The following is a 16,381-nucleotide window of genomic DNA, read 5'->3' on the forward strand; positions in this document are numbered from 1 at the left end:
TACATAAAAGGAATTACACAAGAAATGTGATTTTTTTTCCAGGTATGCAGGGCTAGTTCAACGTATGAAAATCAATCAATATAATCTAAATTATAAGCTAAATAAAGAAGGAAAATCACATGATCATCCTATTTGACACACAAAAAGCATTTCCTTGTCTTTTTCTTTTTTCTAGCTAAAGCCTGCCCACTAGTGTTGTCTTTCATTGGAAATATATTTGTCTCCACTTTTCAAGATCCTTGAGTCTTGGTCAAGACTGCCTTAGTCCACATACAGAGATTTTTCTCAGTTCCAAATCCAAGGTGGTAGGCCCCTTATGCAAATCAGCTTCACTTCCTCTGAGAAACTAGCTCTGCGTACCAAGGAATGCCAAGCTCTTGCTAAAAACTATCTAGTACCTCCTAATCCCTCAACAGTGAGGTTTATATTCAAAAAACCAAAAGAATTACTGAACTTTAGAAGCAAAGATTATCATCTCTGCATTTGAAAAAAATAGTAATTTTATTAGCAATTTTAAACTTTGACATTTAAAAGCCCCAATTTAAAATGTAACAGAGTGGATATTAAGGAGGGACCTTCTTGATTAAGAGGGGGCAAATCCTTTGCACAATTTCACCTTTTATGCTCTTTCATTGAGCTAAGTCTATTTCAGATTACACTTAGGAACCTCCCTCAAGAGTCTGAGTTTCCAGGAAACGTTAAAGGATCTAGCCTAATAATCATCGAATTGTATAGAAAGCTCAGGACTCAGATTTTTTATCTACCAGTAACCTATGTACGTTTGGACTTTTCACAGTGAAAGTTGTGGCCAAAATCTCCCTTTCTCAATAAATTCATCTGTGGTGAAGAAAATCAGCATGGGTACTGCAGGCAAAGTAGGTGTGGTATTCCCCTTTATGTCATGTCATATTTGTATCAATTTGTATGCTTGTCTCTTTACCAATACCTCATCTTGCAACTAGTCTCTGGGCTGCTAGAGGTAAGAGGCTATCTTAATCTTATAAGATTAAATTGCAGATAACAAAAACAAATGAAAAACATCTAATGTTAATGGACTGGTAGAATCAACCTTGTTAAAATCTCCATACTGCCCAAAATGACTTACAGATTCAAGGCAATCCCCATCAAAATATCAATGTCATATTTCACAGATCTAGAAAAAAATGATTTTTTGCTTTATTTGGAACCAAAAGAGAGCCCAAATAGCCAAAGCAATCTAAAGCAAACAGAATGATTCTGGAGGCATCACAGGATCAGACTTCAAACTACATTAAAGGCTATAGCAATCAAAATAGCATGGTATTGGTAGAGACATAGACCAATGGATCAGGATAGAAAATCCAGATATAAAACCATCTACCTACAAGCAACTGACCTTTGACAAAGCAGATAACAACAAACACTGGGGAAAGAAAGTCCCATTCAATAAATGGTGCTGGGAGAATTGGATAGCCACATGCAGAAGAATGAAACAGGGCACTTGTTTCTCATCATATAAAAAAATTAATTTGAGGTGGATAAAAGTTTTCAATGTAAGGCATGAAATCCTAAAAATTCTAGAATAAAATATAGGAAAAACTCTATTCTAGATATCAGCCTAGGCAAAGAATTTATGACTAAAACCCCAAAGGCAATTCTAGTAACAATGAAATAATTAATGAAATAAATTAGCAACCTACAGAATGGGAGAAAATATTCATAAACTATACATCTGATAAAGGGCTAATATCCAGAATTTACCAAAAAAGCAAACAAATCAGTAAAAAACAGAAAGAACCCCATTACAAAGTGGGCAAAATACATGAACAGAAGTTTTTCAAAAAAATATAGACAAATGCCAGCAAACATATAAAGAAATGCTCAACATCATTAATCATCAGATAAATGAAAATTAAAACAATAATGAGATATCACCTGACTCCTGTCAAAATGGCCATTAATAACAAGTCAAAACCCAATAGATGTTGGTGTGGATGCAGAGAGAAAAGTATGTTTACACATTGTTGGTGGTACTACAAATTAGTACAACCTCTATGAAAAGCAGTTGGATATTTCTCAAAGAAATAAATGTAGATTCAAAGAATCTTTTGATTCTTTACCTTAATTTTATCATTGACCCAAAGATTGTTCGGCAGCAGGTTTTAATTGCTATGACTTTGTGTATATTTGACTGTTTCTCTTGACATTGATTTCTAGTTTTATTCCACTATGATCTGAAAAGGTACCTGATATGATATCGATTTTTTTAATGTGCTGATACATATTTTGTGACCTAAGATATGACCAATCTTGGAGAATGTCCCATGCGCTGATGAGAAGAATGTATATTTAGTAGTTTTTTGATAGAATGTTGTGTAAATGTATATTAGGTCCATTTGTTCTAGAGTCCTGTTCAAGTCCAGCATGTCTTCATTGATTTTCGGCTTCTATAATGTGCTCACTGGGGTGCTGAAGTCGCTAGCAATTATGATGCTACTATTTATCTCTTTGCTTAGATCCATTAATCGTAGGATTTACTTTATGAATCTGGGAGCTCCTGTGTTTGGTGCATATATATTTAGAATTGTTATGTCGTCTTGTTGAATTGCTCCCTTTACCAGTATATAATGATCATCTTTGTCTTTCTTAACCATTGTTGATTTAAAGTCTATTTTGTTTGATTCCCTGGCCCAGCAAGATAAGGAGGAGGCAGCTGGAGCAATGCTGAACCCTGACCCCTGTGTAGACCTGACGCCTATACTTGACAGTTCAGAATGGCATCAGTTGCAATAACCCTGGAACGGAAGCCACCAGATTCCTGCTGCACCCACTCTCGAGTGCAATGTCACTGCACAGACGTCCAGCAGCTCCCTGGTCAGAGCAGAGGTCGTGGCAATGTTGGGGCCCCCTCACAGCTTAGGCCACAGTGTCTGCAAGGGGAGCATGGGTTTGCTGCTGCAATCAATAGCGCCAGGGTTAGGGGCATTCAACCCAATTCAACTGGAATTACTGGGATATGGAGTTGAAAGGCCTCATGCATCTGGGTCATGTCTGATCATGCTCTAAGGAAAAATACCCAAACCTGTCTACAAACATTCTTGAGATCTCTACTATCTACCTAGTCATCTCATACCCCCTTCGACATCTTTCTTATTCCTTCTTGGTTAGTAATAAATGATGAATTAAGTCTGGATGCCATTCACAAGTGGAGACATCAAAAATCCCTGGAAGTTAAATCTAACACCATTACAACACGACTATGTGTCCTTCTCTATTCCAGTTTATTCTTTCTTTCACTCAATAAACATTTACAGAGCCATTTACTGTTCCCATTGCTGGAATTCAGCAGCTAACAAAACTCATCAAGCTTATATTTTATTGCATAATATTTTAGGTAGTGACAAGTGCTAATAAAAACTAAAGGAAAAGAAAGGGACAAAGTGATGCATGGGATATTACCACATTAGAAAGCTTGGCCAGGGAATCCCACTCTGATTAAGTAGGCTACTATTAAACCCCTGTTCCTGGAATATCACTTAAACCTTTCCAGATGTCTTCTTAGAGGGGCTGTTGCATTTTAGGTCTTTGCTTTTTCCAAAGTGCATTAGTTCCAATACTACATGGAGAGATAGAATGGAAGGGGTTCAATTTAAATTAGTCCCATGATGGATGGTACTCAATAAAGAATAAGCCTCGCCTTCACAAGGCATTGACCCTACAAGTAACGATGCAAAGTGTACAGCTATCTAAAAACAAAAGAGAAAGGAAGGGTTGCAGGAAGATAGAGATAGTTTTAAAGAACTCAAAAATATCTGGAATTAAATAAATACTCTGTAAATAAGTACTAAGATTCAATGAAAATTCATTAAACTACCTTTACTCAGGCTAATTCCTCAGACTTAGAACTCTCTACCTACAGGTAGCTTTTTGCTCTTGTGTCAAGAGTATCCCATACCTAGAAATATCTTAAGAAACTAAAACTCTCTAGTTATGTTTCATTTGTAAATGTCCTTTCCCTATGTCTCATAAAAGGTATGTATATATGAACTCAGTCTTCCCAGTTGACTGAAGGTACATATTCTCCCTACTTCTGTTTTCTGCCTTTATGTGCTCAGGTGACCCCAGGTTCCACCTGTGCCGGGAATGGACTTGGAGGAGTTGGCCTCTTTGTTGTCACAGGTTGTAAAGTGGCAGGAGCAGCCAGGATCACTGGAGTGGACATAAAGACAGACAAATTTAGGAAGACAGAGGAAGTGGGTGCCACTGAGTACATCAACCCTCAGGACTTCAAGAAACCCATTCAAGAAGCTTTACTTGATATAACAGGTACTGGTGTAGAACTTTGCTTTGGAGCCATTGGAAATTTAGACACTGCAGTACATGATCCTCTGCAGTAAAAATTACCAATATTTCTATCAGTCATCATTTTAGATTTTAACTGAGTGAACATTCTTAAATTCCCTCCACATTCCTCTATTTAATTTTCCTTATATCCTATGACATCTTGGCTGGTATCCACTCCTACAAATTTGTTCACTATCCCAGACACCAAATCTAGAATGACCATGTAGTTTCCAAGCCAGAAGTTATAAGCAAGATAAGGGTAAAATTGGATTAATGACCCCATAAAATAATGAGCTTTTCACTTTCAGTAAAGTCTTTTATGTTGGATCTGAGATACATTTCCAACAAAAATATTTACTAGTCTTGATTAAATGGGTTAATTTCAAAAATGAAGAAAAAATGGCTGTTTTTCTGGATGAACATGGTTTCTCTGTAAGAGAACAGAAATTGAGAGGAAGTATGAGACTTGCTTTCTTTGGAGATTTGAAGAAATAACATATTACTGGGTTGCATGCCTCTATCTTCTAGTCAGCTGTATGGAAACCCAAGAACTATCTCCCACCCTCACCACACATAAATTCCTTCATCTGTAAAAAGGATACAGTAAAATCTTTCTCACAGTCTTACTCTGAGAAATAGCCTTTGAAAATAATTAATTGGAAAATATCTATCATTTTGCCAGCACATGACATTATATAAATATCTACCTATCCCCCTAGATGTCTAAAAGAAAAGTTGATCCTAACCAACCACCTATGTCAGCAATTGCTCTTATAAAAATTATTATTATTACATTGCTACCATGGATTCCTTTACTATTTTCATGTTTTTAATTTCCATTTATTGATTCCTAAAGTGCCAGGTACCAGACTAACCAGCAGACAATGACTTATCCATGTTTCAGAGCATCTTTATAAGACAAATGTTATTTCAAACAAGGATAGGGAGAATCAGAAAAGAAACTCATTCTGCAGTTAGACTAAAACTAAGACTTAGGTTCAACTCTCAACTACATCTTTCAACCCCAGTACTGCCTTGAGTCTCTTCATACCAGGCAGCTGCCTTGGCTTCTCACCAGGAGAGCCATGGAGTTTGTATGACTATTGAGCTGATATCTGTCGGTGTTCAACTCATTGTCAGTGGCTGGTTGTCCTTCTCAGGATGTTCTTTGAAGGAGTCTCTTTTTAGAGGTGTGAATGAAGAAGGGAAGGGTGGAAATGCCTGAGGGATTTGAAGAAGGAAATAGAAAATGTGCCATACATGCTTAAGAAAGGACAAAAAACAAGAGGTTTAGATTACAGATTTTGTTCTAATATATAAATACTCAAGGTGAGGAGATGGCTATTGAATATATCCAGTGCCTCTAGCTAACCTTTTTCTCATGCAAAGAGAAGGAAGAGATTTTTTTAATTTGACTGGCAGAGAAATTAGTGTCCAAAATTTAATGCAAACTCTAAATAGAAAAGAAAAGGCAATATTACAACCAATAACGATACTGAAGCAGAATTATATACCTGCCAGCTGAGATTCTTGGGAGGATATACCTTAACCATTAGTAGTCGTCGTTCAACTAATATAAAATCTTATTCCAACTCAAAGATATCAAACACAATGGATTCATGATTTTAAAAAAATAAATACTACTGATAAAAAGCAAATTATTTTTTCCAGAGGAAAAAATCTGTTCATAGAATCCTTTGATTTTCTGTTGTTAAAACTGTCTTGGATTTCTGTATAGACTTGAGACTACTGTTATAGAGTTTATACACTACTTTTTATAGACCTTAGAAGAGTATTTTATTGAGAAAGTAGAAAACAAACTAAATTAAATAAATCTGCTTAGGATTCTGGGCTCACAAGCAAGTAATCAGATATTTAAGAAGAAATGTATTTATCCAGAGACTCCGGGCAGTCTGAACTGTTGGACAAAAGGGATGAGAATTAGAGGGTTTGTCTAAATTACCTGCATTAGTAAGCTATCTGTGATCCTCAAATTAGATATGGCAGTATATTATTACAGATATTAGGAGTCTTTCCAATTTATTTTTTTATTTCAAAATATTAAGGAGATATAAATGTTTTTGGATACATGGATCACTTTCGTAATGCTTGAATCATGGCAATAGGTGTGCCCATCACCCAAATAGTGTTCATTCTTCCTTGTATCCATTAGGTAGGTTTCTGCCTTTGCCCTGCCCTTCCCTTCTCCCCCGCTTGATTTCCAATGACTTTTAGTTCCCTCTGTGCACGTGTGCTCATTGGTTAGTTCCAATTTCATGGTGAGTACATATGCTGGTTTTATTTTCCAATCTTGAGATACTTCACTTTGGATAATGGTCTCCAGTTCCATCCAAATTGTTGCAAAAGGCATGAATTTGTCCTTTTTATGGCTGAGTAGTATTCCATGACATACATATACCCATTTTATTAATCCACTCATGAATTGGTGGGCACATGGGTTAATCCCACATCTTTGCAATTGTGAATTGTGCTGCAATAAACATTTGACTACAGGTATCTTTTTGATAGAAAGTCTTCTATTGCTTTGAGTAAATCCCCAATAGTGGCATTCCTGGATAAAATGGTAAGTCTACTTTTAGTTCTTTGAAAAATCTCCATACCACTTTCCATAGAGGTTGTACTAATTTGCAGTCACACCAACAGTGTATAAGTATTCCTTTCTCTGTGCATTCATGCCAACATCTGTTGTTTTTGGACTTTTGAATAAAAACCATTCTAACTGGGGTAAGATGATGTCTCATTGTGGTTTTAATTTGCATTTCCTTGATGATTAGTGACATTGAGCATTTTCTCATGTTTTTTGGCCATTTTTCTATCTTCTTTTGAAAAACTTCTATGCATGTCTTTTGTCCATTTTTAATGGGGTTGTTTGTTTTTTCCTTGCTGATTTGCTTGAGTTCTGTGTAGACTTTGGTTATTAGTCCTTTATCAAATATAGAGCTTGCAAATATTTTCTCCCATCCTGTAGGTTATCTATTTGCTCTGTTGATTGTTTCCTTAGCTATTCAGAAGCTTTTTAGTTTAATCAAATCCCATTTATTTATTTTTGTTGTTGCTGTGATTGCCATTGGGGTTTCAGTCATAAATTCTTTGCCTAAGCTCATGTCCACAAGAGTGGGACTGTAAATTAGTACAACCTCTATGGAGAACAGTAAGGAGATTCCTCAAAGAACTAAAAGTAGACCCACCATTAAATCAAGCAATCCCATTACTGGGTATCCACCCAAAAGAGAAGAAGTCATTATATCAAAAAGACACCTGTACCCAAATGTTTATCACAGAACAATTCACAATTACAAAGATATGAAATCAACCTAACTGCCCATCAATTTATGAGTGGATAAGGAAAAGTATGGTATATATTAATATATGCCATGGAGTACTACTCGGCCATAAAAAGGCACAAAATAAAGTCTTTTGCAGTAGCTTAGGTGGACTTGGAGAACATTATCCTAAGTGAAATACCTCAGGAATGGAAAAACAAACATCGGATGTTCTCACTAATAAGTGGGAGCTAAACGATAGGTATACACGGTTGTATAGTGGTGTAAAGGACTTTGGAGAGTAAGAAGGGGAAGGGAGGACTGGCGTGAGGAATAAAAGTTTACATATCGGGTATAACATACACTACTCTGGTGACAGACACACTAAAAGCCCTGACTTTAGCATTATACAATTCATCCACGTAACAAAAACACTTGTACTCGCTTAATATTTTGAAATATAAAAAAATAAAATAAAATAAACAATCCCATTGAGTTTCCCCGTGGGATTAAACTCTAGTTGCTCACTTTGGTAGCTAGGTTTTTTGGTTTTTTTTTTTGGGCGGGGGGGTAGGGACAGAGTCTCACTCTGTCTCCCTAAATAGAGTGCAGTGGCATCACCATAGTTCAATGCAATCTCAAACTCCTGGGCTCAAGGGATCCTCTTGCCTCAGCCTCCCAAGTAGCTGGAACTACAGGCAGGGGCCATGACGCCCAGCTAATGTTTCTATTTTTAGTAGAGACCAGGTTTTACTCTTGTTCAGGCTGGTCTGGAATCCTGAGCTCAAGAAATCCTCCTATCTTGGTCTCTCAGAGTGCTGGGAGTACAGACATGAGCCACTGCACCCAGCCTGGTAGCTATGACATTAATAGTTTTAAAATACACTCTAGCACCCATGTTCATAGCAGCAGTAGCCACAACACACAAAAGGTGGAAGCAGTCCAAGTGTTCATCAATGGATGAGTGGATAAATACTGCATTTACATACAATAAAATTTATTCATCTACAAAAAGGAAGGTAAGTCTGACACATGATACAACATGAACCCTTAAGACATTATTCTAAGTGAAATAAGCTAGACAGAAAAAATATAATTACACTATATGATTCCATTTATATGAGGCACCTAGAGCAGTCTAATTCATAGAAACAGAAAGTAGATTGGTGGGTACCAGGGCTCCAGTGGGTGAGGTTAGTATAAAGGAAAGGGTGGCCCATTGTAAATTCTCTGGAAGGAGCAAATATTCATTACGTCCCTCCCATAGTGGGGGTCTGGGATTATAGGTGCAATCTTGTTTTCTCCATTTTTCGCTTTCATGATCGGAGGACATCTTTGGGACTTAGAAGGTCTAGAGGATAAATCTTCAGAAGGAACAGGCTGTGAGGACAGGAGTTGAATGGACACAGGCAGGGCAGAGAGGTGGTGCTGTTTGAAGCTGCAGGCTCAGGTGCAGCCCTGGCGGGGTGTCTGCCTTTGCTATTTTCAGTATGTTCAGAAGAGTGGCCCTAAAGCTTAATGATGGCCAGAGCCCTAGGGACTTCAGTGGCATCGAGAAGTGCCACAACATGGTCTCTGTTTCTGCTGGGCTTCCAGAAGATGTCAGAGACCCTCTCTGTCTCCAGAGCATTCCAAAGTCAAGAAGAAACTCAAAATCATATGTGCTCTCTGTGTAAATGCTTGCGTTTCATCCTTGGCCAACGGAAGAGCTTGAGTAAGAGCATGTAATCTGACCGTGGGGCACATCTGGCACTGGGCAGAGGGCCTCATTAAACAGTCGGTCAGGGAAACAGCTGCATACCCAGCCTGGTAGGAGCCAGGAGGGCCTCTAGGAAAAGACCCCTCAGTGTATCAGACAGAAACAGGGCTAGGTAAGGGGGTTTCCTTTAAATCCACGTGGGATGAAAAGAGTGTGTCTGCAAAGGTGGTGCTGTAATGGGGAATGTCTTCTTCCAGGGATGCTAAGAGTGGCAGGGTTAGGAGATTATGGACAGCAGTGGGGTTGGGAGAGGAAGAGAGAAGTATTTCATGGGAGGACAATCAGCTGCCTGACAGGTGTTTGGTGGGGTGAGAGGTTAAGAAGGCCTTCAACTGAGTGAAGAATGTAAACAGCGAGAGGGGATCCCCTCACTATCTTCTCAGTGGCTCCATAAGGATAGAGGTGGTGGAATGGGGTGGAAACCCTGGAGCCACAGAAACCAGGCACTGACTCTAGGAGCCATTGGCCAGTTGTTGCCCCCATGAGGTTGAGTTAAAACTCTTAAAGCACTGCCTCCTCATTCATAGAAAAAAAGGGAAAAGGAGAGGTGAAAATGAGGGTTCCCAGAACGGGCAATGAGGACAGCTGATCGTTCAGAACCTTAAGGGCCTGTTTGCCGTCCACAGTCCAGGTAAGGGAGTCAGAGGAAGAGGCCTTAGGCAGGACATATAAGGGTTATGCCAATAAAGAGAGATTAGGGCTCCAAGCTCAATGATAACCCATAAGACCTAGAAATCCCTGAAGCTGTCTTATTGTAGTGAGCACAGGGAAAAATCTGTGCGTTGAAGTCCAGAAGGGTCAATGTTCTGTTCCAAGGGGGTCAAGAAATGGCCAAAAGACTTGATTGAATCTCAGCAAAACTGTAGTTTACCCTTAGAAACCCTGTGGCCCTTAAGGGCTAGGTAAAGTAAGAGGAGAGTGTCGGTAGGACAGGCATTTTGCCAGGGAGAGCGTAAGAGCAAATCATCAATATATTGTAATAGAGTCGAACCAGGTGGAAAGCTTGAATCTTTTAGATCAGCCTATAACAGTTGGGAAAAATAGGTAGGGCACTCCGTGTCTCCTTGGGGGAGAACTGTCCAGGTGAACCATTGGCCCTTCCAGGTGATAGCAAAAAGAATGTGACTCTCGGGGTCAAAGCAGATGCTGAGAAAGGTGCTACAGAGACCAATGGGTGGAGAAACGTTGGGTGTCAGTATATTGGTGAGAATATATGTTGATCTGGCAAGACAGGGTGCCAGGAAATAACAATGTTCTTGACAGCTCTAAGGTCCTGGATAAACCTCCATCCCTCTCCATTAGGCCCCTGGATGGGCAGAGTGGGTGTGTTACAGAAACTGATACAGGGGGCTACAAATGCCTTGGGCATGAAATCATCGACAGCAGGTTCTATATCAGCTAAAGTTTCAGGATTGGGAAGATGTGTTGAGTTCCGAAGAGATCTGTTAGGATCTACGTGTATGGAAATAGGTGGCCCTAAGTGGATCAGGCTGACACTGGTATTACTTTTTGGGTCTCAGGCAATTCCTCTAGAGCTGGGTGTTCAATAACAGCTGGATAACTAGAGGATAGCAAGGGGAAGACATGGATGAGATCAGAAGCCAAAGCCTCAGCAAGGGAGACCTTTAAACTAGTACCTCCCTCACTGGTGAAGGAAATATGGGCTTCGTGTTTCTCAAGAAAGTCTCTTCCTATCAGCTGAATTGGGGCAGAAGGGACCAGCCAACAGCTGTGGCAGCCAGTAAGGAGCCCCAGCTGGCAAGAAACTGGCTCAGACTTAAAACAGTCACAGGCTGGTGGGTGACCCTGACCATTTGAATTGTTTGGCTACCCTGGGAAGGAGGAATTGAAAAGGAGTCAGGGTTCAGTTCTGAAAGCCCCAGTGTCTAATACAGCTTCAACTATTCTGTTGCTTATTTCAAGGTCTACCTCTCCTAATCGGTTGAGTGAAAAACCCCACTTGTTTTTCTGGAGCATCCTGGTCCTGTCCAATAATCGTGTCTCTTATGGGTTCCACAGAGGGGGCCTTTTATGTTTTGGGAGGCTTCCTCTGAAGCCATCATAAATATTTTTCACAATCTCATTGAAAATGGCCAGAACACTTACAGGAAAAGAAAAAGTAAAAAAAGCAAATTTTACCTCTTGCAGCAGGCAGGGGGCGCTGCTGCTTTTCCCCGGCTGTGTGGGCCTTTCTGGTGAGGAGGAGGAGCTCTGAGTTGCTGAATGAGTAAAGAAAGCATAAGTTCAGCAGTCTTTCCCTGGCATTCCAGCACCCTGGTCGCTTTAGCGTCTTTTTCCTTGTCTAGGGTCTTAGAAAGATGACTGGCAAGAGAAGCTATTGCATGGGGTCTCGTGGAATCCCAAGCTGGGCTATGCTGTTTAACCAGGGCACTGAGGGTTTTGTTGAGACCCAAGAGGAAAAGTGAGCTAACATGATTGACAGGGTCATCAGTGAGGTCTTTGATTCTGGAATTTCTTTGAAAAGCCTTTTCAAACCTGTCAAAGTAACCAAAGACGGATCGTCTTTTTCCTGAGCATATGGTCAAACAGCCTTCCAGTTGATTTGTTTTGGAAACAGCACTGGAATGGCTTGATCCAATTCAGTGACTGTTTTTCTTGCTGACTTAAAGGCCCTATCCAACCAATAAAAAAAAATCTTCTTGGGACTTAACCCAGTCAACTAAATGCATTCACTCCTGAGCTAAGACATTCCCCACTAACGTATAGATTAATTGATAGACATCAGAATGTCCCCTGGCTGGGACACATTCATCAACAGGCTAAAATGGTGTTCAAATTCAAGTGAGTCTGTTTTACGGTTAAGAAAATCTTCTTAAAAGATAAAAGTTTGAACTTTGTACACAGAATGTAAGAGGGGGCCTGGATGCCTTCGGAGTTAGTGATCACTTTTAAAGGCACCGCCAAAGGGGCTGCAGCATTAGCTTGCAGGTTGGGCAGTTGAGGAACGAGGGCAAAGAAAAGGAAGGCAGTTCAGAGAGTGGGAGGGTGGGAGCAGAGAGGGCTGGAGCCGAGGTGGGAAGCATAGGAGGGGACAGAAGGCACAGCGTCCTCTTCAGTTTTAATTTTAGGGTCTGACTCAGAAGGATTTTCAAGTGTTTGAAGGTGCTGGTTAAGTTTTGAATTATTCATTTTGAAGGGGGCAGCTAGTGATCCTTGATTGCATTTAGAACTTTCCTAACACCAACTGAAAAAAGCCTCCAATTGCTTCGGAGAAGTCCAGAATCTTCTCTGTTCTGTGTGGGTAAAGAAATTAATTTAGGCACATCAAAAGTTTCCCATTGTGGCCGACAAAGCTTTAAGTCATCCCAGGTTGATTTTGTTCCAGGTCTCCAATATTCACAAGTTTTTCCCATGGTTTTTAAACGTGGAAGCCGCGAGGGTTCCTGACAGCGATGGTCAGAGGCTGCTCCCTTAGGGATGAGCGAGCCGTGGCGCTCACCTAGCCAAGGCAGCCTTCCTCGTGCCACCTTCCCCAGCATGGGCATCCCCGTCAGTCCCGTGGGAACTCGAGCATCCTCACGGCGGGGGCCAGCCCACAACCAGATGCGTAGACCTCCCTTAAAGAAAATCAAGTCTCCTAGATGTCAACCTGGAAGTGAGAGATCTTGCGTCCAACAGGGCTTACCCAACTCTTTCTCGGCATGGCCGGGAGATAACTGAACTTCAAGGGGTTCTTGCCGGGGTCGTGGCCATGTGGGGAAAGCAACTGGGAGCCACTTCATATCCATCCTTGTCGCCAGAAATCTTGACAAAAGGCCATGAGATCTACAGAGGAAGAGAAAGGAAAACACTTTATTTTTGAAGAAACAATGTGCAGATTGGGGAATGCAACCTCTGGAGGAAACTGAAGGTACATACTCACAAGAGAGGAGAAGCTGATTTCTATGCCTTACAGGGTCGGCCTTACATATGTATTTAGCAGGTTTGGGGAAAGCTTGCAAATAATCATGAGGGGACTTAAGTGTGTGAGCAGTGGGAGAATGTACATGTACCATGCATTCCATGTTCACTCTGGGGTGGGTTTTGGCATTACGATGAGATGGAATTGGGCTCTTTACATCAGAAGGGGAAGTGCAGGGCACAAGGACGGTTTGTGCACATTCTCTGCAAGTGAGTCAGACTGGCTCAAGGTCCAAGACTGTTTATCAGGAAGGCAAGTCTGTAAGACCATCCTCTGTCCAGTCCGAGTTCTGGTGGGACTGCAAAGAGAGGACAAATTCAGTCAGCCGGTGTCACATGGTCTGTCGGGGGTCAGCTGGGAAATTTTCAGCTGTAGTTGGTACCACAGTGGCATTCAGAAACCAGTTTCTCCTTAATCACTGGAAAGAACACCTGTGTCAGTTAGTAACACGGGGAGGCATCGCCAGCCCCTCACCCTGCTATGGCCATCTGGTTCTTGTTTAGCATGTTTCATTTTAGCCACTGAGAGTCCATTTCATCTGTCTTCTGGGGTACACAGGTCATCTCTCCAAATATAAAACACTTTCTAGAAATATGTGGGAATGGTTCCAGAGCAAGAGCCTAAACCAACTAGTCAACATTTGTACAATGGACCAGTGCCAGTCAAAGAACTCGTGGTTACCAGTCCACGGTGGAATCAGCACCAAAACTGACAGTGAGCCTTTAGATCCCCTGGTGATCTTCCTGGGTCTCGGGTCCCTGTGGCTGCATCCCCTCACTCACGCTGATCCTAAGGAAGCCTCATCCCACTAGACCTTCCTGCTTCCCACTGTAGCCATTTCATGGTGATACACCAGCATGTTTGAGGCTGGAGTGGTCCAGGGGTCCATCCCGATGGAGGGGCTCTCAAGGGGCTCGTCAGCAAGACCTGCTGAGAAAGCAGCTTGAGTGGCCGAATGTGCAGAGCATGGGCCAGTCCCATAGCTCCTTGGTGCCATTCACGCTGCACTCTCAGGGTGTCAACATAACCACAACCTGGCTGTGGATGTGAATCTCACCCTCATGTCCAAAATACCAAAATGTGTGGGCAATGAAGACATCATTACGTAGAGAGCTGAAGGCACTGCGGGACACGTTGATGCTACCATTTGAAGCACCAAATCAAGAGAAGTTTCAGACTATGAAATGAAGTCAATGAATTTAAATGTTGAGCACATGGAATTCCAGAATGAGAGTACAGCCGTGTAGTGAAGATGCTTTCCAGTGAATTTGCACATATATGTCAAGATCTCAGTCACATTGGAAGAGACTGTTGCGATTTCCCGTGCAAAAGATAGAGTGAAATTTTCTGCAAGTGGAGAACTTGGAAATGGAAACATTGTCAAAAGCAAGTAATGTCGATAAAGAGGAGGCTGTTACCATAGAGATGAATGAGCCAGTTCAGCTAACTTCTGCACTGAGGTTCTTGGACTTCTTTATAAAAGCCACTGCACTCTCTCCTACAGTAATACTTAGTATGTCTGCAGATGTTCCCTTTGGTGCAGAGAATAAAAATGCTGATATGGGACATTTAAAGTACTATTTTGCTCCCAAGATTAAATATGAAGAAGGATTTTAGGCATTCCTACCAATCCAAGAAAATAAAATAAAGCTCTTTGAAAATTGCTTCTGAGATGCCAGCATATACTGAAGTCTTTTCTGCCACCAAATTTGTACCTTGGAGTACAGAGGTAGATCATTGTTTTCTGTAAATAACCTGTTTTTTCCTACATTGTCTAGAAGTTGTTCAAAGAATAAAATCCAAAATCAAATCTTGTCTTGTTAACCTTGAAATAACGTCTGCCATACTCATAAATACTCCTTCTGATTTTTACAACAATAGGGTTAAAGAAGGGTGTGGCCTCTAAATGCAGTTTTAAGAACTGTGTTTCCAATTTAAATAAAATTAAACTGAATTTTTAAATGTCAAAAGAAACTATGGTAGCACATTGGCAAAGTAATTTTGTGTTTTGAATGTAATAATTTAAAAAAATGGGGCTTGTATTTTGTCTTTGTTTTTATTTCACATTTCATTTTTCTAGCAATTGATTTTTTATTATATTTTATACGAACGTATCAGTCCACTATGGGTTGAAAATAAAAACAAAACAAAAACTCATCCTTCCCTGTGGATAACTTGAGAAACACTGTCCTAAACCAGAGACTTGCTGGGAACTAAATGGAAGGTGCGAGAAGGCATGAGGAGAGCCTGGGAGGGTCAGCTGTGCTCTGTGGCGTGATGGCACAAGGGGTGCTGGACATCTAGCCTGGCTGGAGAGATTATAGCTCATGTTGTCTCTGGGGAGATAATAACTAGACAAGTGAAGGCCAGTGGATAGACTAGGAGCAGGAAGCAATGGCAACTCTGCCCAGGCAGTTTGATGGAAGGAGAAGGAGGGAAGTCAAAGTGCCCATGACTACTGGCTGGACGTGGTGCTACATAGTTCTTCATCAGGAAATCGTCAAGAAGCCACTCAACATCTTCAAGTGTTCAACGACTCTCTGTCATGATGCTCTGATGACCTCAAAATAAAAAAATAAAAAAGTGTGCCCTTTCTAATATCCCAAATTTTTCTCATGCTGTTCTGATAGCTAGAGTGCCAGAGACAGAGCAGGAGAAAACACACATCTCAGGAAGAGAAGCCTGAAGAGTGTAAAGACCTGCCGCCATTATCAAAAGATAATCACACACAGTAATTTACCTGGTAAAGGTGGATCGAAGCCACTCTCACTTACATCTATAACAAACATATGTTATATATGGAACATTTAAAAATAGATAACTAAAAATTTAGACCTCTAAAACTGTTCAACAACAGGCTGTTCTTAATTAGTATCTATCAACAACTCTTGAGCAGACCTCATGAGGGTTTTCCAGGCATTGTTCAAATTCCTCTTTCCCTGGTACTGAATCATTCCTTCCTGCGTAAGATCTGCTCTCAGTAGCAATTGTCTTCAGCAGTTCAGTAAACATTCCCTGCAATTGCCTCTCTTCATGCACGACACAGTCTTTGGGAGTGTCTGTCCAGTCTAACAAACAACTAAACCCAGAGTC

The 16,381-nt window shown here is 40.7% G+C and overlaps 1 pseudogene; it reads left to right on the top strand.

The window, feature by feature from the left end:
- Positions 1–13,951: 13,951 nt before the first annotated feature.
- LOC105856577 (proliferating cell nuclear antigen pseudogene) lies at positions 13,952–14,960 on the top strand (annotated as a pseudogene).
- Positions 14,961–16,381: the final 1,421 nt, after the last annotated feature.

The sequence above is a fragment of the Microcebus murinus genome, chromosome 29 (genome assembly GCF_040939455.1).
Source record: "Microcebus murinus isolate Inina chromosome 29, M.murinus_Inina_mat1.0, whole genome shotgun sequence".
Classification (NCBI taxonomy): Eukaryota; Metazoa; Chordata; class Mammalia; order Primates; family Cheirogaleidae; genus Microcebus; species Microcebus murinus.